At 46.0% G+C, this 6,276-nt stretch overlaps 1 pseudogene; it reads right to left on the bottom strand.

Annotated features, from left to right (window-relative positions):
* Positions 1–699: 699 nt before the first annotated feature.
* Positions 700–4,865, bottom strand: LOC139002559 (pre-B-cell leukemia transcription factor 2 pseudogene; annotated as a pseudogene).
* Positions 4,866–6,276: the final 1,411 nt, after the last annotated feature.

Raw genomic sequence — 6,276 nt, 5'->3', positions numbered from 1 at the left:
CAACCAGTCGACCAGTCATTCAGTTGTTAAGTCATTCAGTCACTTAGGCTTTTATATATATAGACAAGAGGCCTGGTACACAAAATTCGTGCATGGGGGGGGGGGGGGCTCAGCCCAACCTGCACCCTCTCCAATCCAGGAGTCCAGAAGTTGTGAGTTGTGTCCCCATTTTTGGCATCTCTGGTAGGTAGGGCAAGGTTGGCATCTCCACAGATCCCAGAGCAGTTAAGGGGTGGGGGAGAGAGAATGGGTGAAACCAGAGAGAGAGGGAGACACAGAGAGAGAAACAGAATAGTCATATATGTGTCTGAGAGAGAGAGAGAATGTATATGTGTCTATAGAGAAACAATAGTTGTGTATGTATCTATGAGAGAGAGAAACAGAATAGTTGTGTATGTGTCTATGAGAGAGAGGATCTGAAAGATAGGGTTCTGGGTGTGTTTCTATGTAAGAAATGGGGAGAGAAAAAGATTGAAAAGTAGGGAAAAAAGGGGAGACAGACCCCACCTTCCCCTTAGGGGAACCCCTTCTTGCCATGTAGTCAGCAACCCCAGCACTGAGTCGGCTGGGGTAGGGCGACCCCATTTGCCCTTCTCCATCTTGTGCTTCTCCTGTGTCTGGGGCTTGTCCTCTGGATGCCTTTGTCCTTTCATCAAGAGTCACCTCGTGAGCCCCCACCCTGTGGCCTGAGGGGTGAGATCAGTGGGAAGTGTCAGAATGAACGCTCCCTGGTCCTTCTGTTGGGGACGTCACTGAGGACGGGGTCACAGCCTCCTGCCAGCGCCGTTTGCCCTCATTTCCCAAGGGCTGTCCATCTGGCCTCCCCCGAGGTTATCTCCATAGCCCCCTGGGAACCATCGAGTGTCGGAGTGACTCCACCTGGGAAGCAGGGTAGGAATCTCCATTGAGCCTGGGCATCTCCAGAAACATGTCTCCAGATCCTGAAAGACTGAAAGAGCCACCAGAGCCTGTGGAGGAAGGGGTTGTCAAGGAGCTGGTGCAGCTGTCGCCCCGCCCCCCACCCCGGTGAAAGACATGGCGGTCTTGACAGCATAGATGTTTGCCTCGTCTTGAAACTTTCCGATATTTTTCTTATGGCGAATCCGCTTGTTGCCAAACCAGTTGGAGACCTGAGAGACAGTGATGCCATACTTCTTGGTGAGCTCCTCCTTAGCCTCTTCACTGAGATATGGGTTACTCAGGTGGGAATAGAAATAGTCATTTAGGACCTCGGTGGCCCATTTGCTGAAGTTCCAGTATTTCCGTCTGGCATCCAGGAACCAGGAGCGCAGGATCATGACAGCCTCACAGGTGGCCACTTCCTCTGGGGGCCACTCCTAGGCCAGGCGGCATGGTGTGCCTATTTGCGACCCCTGGCTGGGTCGGCCTCAAGGCTGGGCAGTGAGTTCTGTGGGCCGTGCACGCCCCTGCCCGTGGCCACTTCTGCTGGGGGCTGCTCCTGGGCCCCGCCTTACTGGTCCTGGTTAATTAGCATATCCAGGCTGATTAGCATATTCCTCTCTTATTATATAGGATGAGTATTGCTACTCCAGCTTTTTTTTTCTTTCCATTTGCATGGAATATATTTTTCCATCCCTTACTCTCAGTCTGTGTGTATCTGTTGTTCTGGGGTGGGTTTCTTGTAGACAGCATATATACGGGTTATGATTTCTTATCCATGCAGTCATCTTATATCTTTTGACTGGAGCATTTAGTCCATTTACATTTAAGGTTATTATTGATAGTTATTTACTTATTTCCATTTTTATATTCTTTATGCCTATGATCCTCTCTCTCTCATTTTCTGTCGGGGTTCTTGTCCCAGCATCTAGAAGGGTTCAACAATCTGGAGAAGGTTGTGCGTAGATTAAATAGGGGTCTAGACTAATCATCAGAGAGATGCAAATCAAAACGGCAATGTGGTACCATCTCACACCTGTCAGAGACGAAACATAATTTTGAAAGGCATTTGGGGGGTCAGAGGAGCTAAGTTCTAAGGTCTTAGGTCTAAGGTCTCCTCATCCCAGGACCCCATGCTTTTTATTAACACAATTTGTCCTGAGGTGAGGCAGAGATATACACTTCAAAGGGTATACACAAGCATTGTCAGAATGGGGGAATTAACCTACGGCTGTTCAGGTGTTTGGCCAGTAGGAGGCAATAACATGTAGATTAAGATGCCTTTTAGCTGTCTGGCAGCCAAGAAATCAATTTAATGTATCCTATTCAGGTTTGGGGAAATGCCTTCAGCCATTCCCAGATGGAGCCCTGCTGTCATGCTGGAACTGATCCCCGGCAATTTTCCTCTTCTTAAAGCAGTCCCTTTAACATTTCTTGCATTGCTGGTTTGGTGGTAATGTACTCCTTTAACCTCTTTTTGTCTGGAAAGCTTTTTATTTCACTTTCAATTTTAAATGACAGCCTCACTGGATGCAGTGGTCTTGGATTTAGGCCCTTGCTTTTTATTACTTCAAGTACTTCATGCCACTTCCTTCTGACATCAAGTGTTTCTCTTGAGAAGTCAGTTGACATTCTAATGGGAACTCCTTTGTATGTATCGCTCTCTTTCTCTCTCTCTTTGCCTTTAAGATTTGTTCTTTGTCTTTAACATTTGCCATTTTAATTATGATGTGTCTAGGTGTGAGTCTCTTTGGGTTCATCCTGAATGATACTCTCTGTGCCTCCTGAACTTGTGTGGTGTTTTCCTTCACCAGATTGTGGAGGTTTTCTGTCGTTATTTCTTTAAACAGGTTCTCTGTTCCTTGCTAATCTTCTGTCCCTTCTGGCATTCCTGTAATTCGGATGTTGTTACATTTCATGTTGTCCCAGAGCTCCCTTAAGCTATCTTCCTGCTTTTTAATTCTTTTTTCTATTTGCTGGTCTAATTGAGTATTTATTTCTACCCTGTCTTCCAAATCACTGATTTAGTCCTCTATTTCATCCAATCTACTTAAGTCCCTTCCAGTGTCAGATACATCATTCATGTCAGATATATCATGCTTCATGTCTGTCTCACTCTTGTTTATGGCTTCTATTTCCCCTCTTGTGCAGTTATAATTTGCATTAAGCTCCTTAAGCATCTTTATAGCCATTGCTTTAAACTCTGTTTCTGATAGGTTGCTTGCCTCCATGTCATTTAGTTCTTTTTCTGGAGATTCCTTCTTTTCTCTCAGTTGGAGGTTGTTTCTTTATCTCCACATTTTAGCTGTCTCTTTATATTTGCTTCTACATATTAGATAGAACTGCTATGCCTCCCAGTCTTTGTGGGATGGCTTTATGTAGGTGTCTTGAGGGGTCCAGTGGTGTAGTCTTTTTGTTCACCTGAGCTGGATGCTCTAGGAGTGTCCTCTGTGTGCATTGTTTGGATTCTCCTGTTGTAATTAGGACTTGATTATTGATATCCCATTTTAGGGAGGGGTCTCCCCTCTGACTTGCTGCCAGTGAGGTTCAACCCTGATGTCATTGTGCCAGCTGTCTCGTTTTCAGGGACTCCTTAGCCCAGAGGCTGGGTCTGCCTTGAGTCTCACACCTTGACTGACCCTGTTCTGACCTGTACTTCCTTCCTCTATGGAGCTCTTCCTGCAGGTGTCAGCTGCAGGTGCTTGGGGGTGCTGCTGGTTTTTGCCTCACTGAGCAGTCTGGGATGGTGTCTGTGGTGGGGACCCAAACTGCTGTTTCTGACTAATTAGATCAGGAAAAGACACAAGGCCTCCAAGGAACCACCTCTGCCTGCAGACTGATTGGGTTCAGTCTGAAGTGTCCTCAAGCAATTGTCCATAGGTTGGTTGAGAGGTTTTCCAATAGGGTGGGACAATTGCTTCTGCCTGAAGGCTAATTGTTATTTTCAGTCTCTTATTGGGCCTCAGAAACTCTACAGGGTAGGGCAGGTGATTTTACAATAGGGTGGGTCAACTGTCTTCTCCCCAGGCAAAAACGTCAGGATAGCACAGGATTGCCTGAGAAAGATGACCTCCGCAGTGTGAGGGAATGACTCAGCACAGAAAACCAGGGTGTCTGCCTTCCAAGCTCTATCCTCGGATCCCCCAACCCTGGCTTATGTTTCTACAGCTCCAGTCCACTCTGCCAGAGCCTAAGGTGAGTGGTTCTGCAGGGAATTTTGTGCATTTGGCCCTTTAAGAAGATGCCTGCATTTCCATCCACCTCTCCCTGGCAGACAGCAACCCTGCTGCTTTTCACAACCAGATATTATGTGGGTACCTTTCTCAGTTTTTATGCTCTCTTCTGGGGGGCCCAGCTTGGGGATTAAACCCGAGAATTCTCAGTGGGAACCTCCCACAGCTGAGATATTCCTCCAGGACCTCAACTGCTGTCTATGGGAGCCTGGCCAGCCCTTTCACGCCTCTGCCCTTCCTACCAGTCTTTATGCCGTCTCCAGTTTCTGTTCTTGGTTATCACGGCTCTCTCCAGCTAGTCCTCAGTTGATTTTTCAGGGTCATTCTTCTGTATTTTAGTTATAATTCCAGTTTGGTCCTGGGAGCGTGTCTGTGAGCTTCCACTTACTCCACTGTCATTTGTAATATCCTAGACACCATTTTAGCTATAAGTCAATCAGTGCCTGAAAGTAGTCCATTGTTTGGCCATTGTGCAAAAATACCTCCACCACATTTTAATAAAGACTCTCAAGAAACTTCCAGAGACATCTAAATTGCAAACAATGGCCACCACCACAGAGGCAGGAGAGATGAATGTTAAGTTCAACATAAACTACTTTTGACACCTAGGCACTGCCAAACCTGAAGAGAGCCACGTTAGTAGTGACCACTTCTAAAGCACTGGATTGAGAAGCATTCTCAGGCCAATCACAACTTACCATAAAAGAGAGACTGGGCAGCAATGTGTGCCATGGGCACAAGAATCTAAAGGGACAATATCCCAGAGTGGGAAGAGAGTGGGATTGTCTCCTGGGGCTTAAAAGTGTGGGAGCTCTTGATTTGGGTAAGACATCACCCTCATCTCTCCTCCTCAATTAGGCTGTAGAAAGCAGGGATCAGAATAAACCTGCCCTCCGTCCACCCCCAGCCCACCTCTTCTTTGACTCTTTTTCATTTTATCCAGAATTCACCTGAATAAAAATGTTGTGAGAAATGAAAGTAATGTTGCAGTTTTCTGCACCCTAAATCCACTAGAAATGGCCACACAGGGCTAATAAGGGAGAATTAAATGACGTTTGAAAATCTGCCAAGAAGAGACACTGCAAGCAAAATAGATATACAATCTATGGTCCTCGTCATAGAATTAGCTTTCAAGCCAGAAAAACAAAACAAATTTTTTAAAAAACCCACCTCTTATTGCTAAAGCTCAGAATGCCTACATTTCAGGTCCCTGCAGGAATGGTTACATCTTTCTCTCTCTGAAATGAAATGCAAGTTGGTTAGGTGCTGTCCTCCCCTCTCCTTTCTCTCCACCACCAGGGTCTCCTTTCTCAGGACATCGCCTGACCCCTAGTGGTCACACTGCCTCCTGCAGCTTGTCAGTTCTAATTTGTGGACAAGTGTCATTATTGCCTTTGAAAAAGTGATGTTTGTAAATTACTACAGTAATGAGTATCTGAGTTCAAGAAAGTCTTCAAAACAAACTTAAGAGAAATTACCAGAGAGGCCTAAACATCAAAGAACACAAGTAACCTTTTGTCATATGACAGTGCTACATGGCATGTCTCCTCTCCAGGCCCCTCAGCCTCACACCCTTGCTCACTCCCTTCCCTGGGCTCTCTGGGCACAGAGATCTGGGTTTCCCCTTCTTCTTGGCTGGTCCTGAAATGATGGCCTTCCCCAGCATTCAGGCCTGGGCCCTCCTCACTTCTTCACCCACACACTGTTGGTGCCCATCCTCTCATGGCTTCAGTTATGTCAGTGGGCGGAGGACATCAAAGGGCTAACTTTAGGCCCTCTCCTGTGCAAGCCTATATCCAACTGCCTATGGATATCTCCACTTAAAGATAATTAGTTGAAAAGGAGATTATTAACTTGTTTGAGGCATTGTGTTAGTTTGCTAGAGCTGCCAAAATACTACAGACTGAGTGGCTTATAAAAAGCAAATTTATGCCTTGGCAGGGTGGCTCAGTTGGTTGGAACATCGTCCAAAAGGCTGTGGGTTTAGTTCCTGAGCAGGGTACATACCTAGGTTGTAGGTTTGATAACGGGTTGGGGTTTGTATGGGAGGCAACAGATCTATTTCTCTCTTTCCCTCCTTCCCCCTTTCTCTAAAACCAATAAAAGCATATCTTTGGGTGAGTATTTTTTAAAAAAAGAAATA

Source organism: Myotis yumanensis, unplaced genomic scaffold, assembly GCF_028538775.1.
Source record: "Myotis yumanensis isolate MYYU_CA2020_CCGP unplaced genomic scaffold, mMyoYum1.0.hap1 SCAF_2, whole genome shotgun sequence".
NCBI lineage: Eukaryota > Metazoa > Chordata > Mammalia > Chiroptera > Vespertilionidae > Myotis > Myotis yumanensis.
Note: the sequence above shows the minus strand (reverse complement) of the source record. Positions and strands in the feature narration are given on the sequence as shown.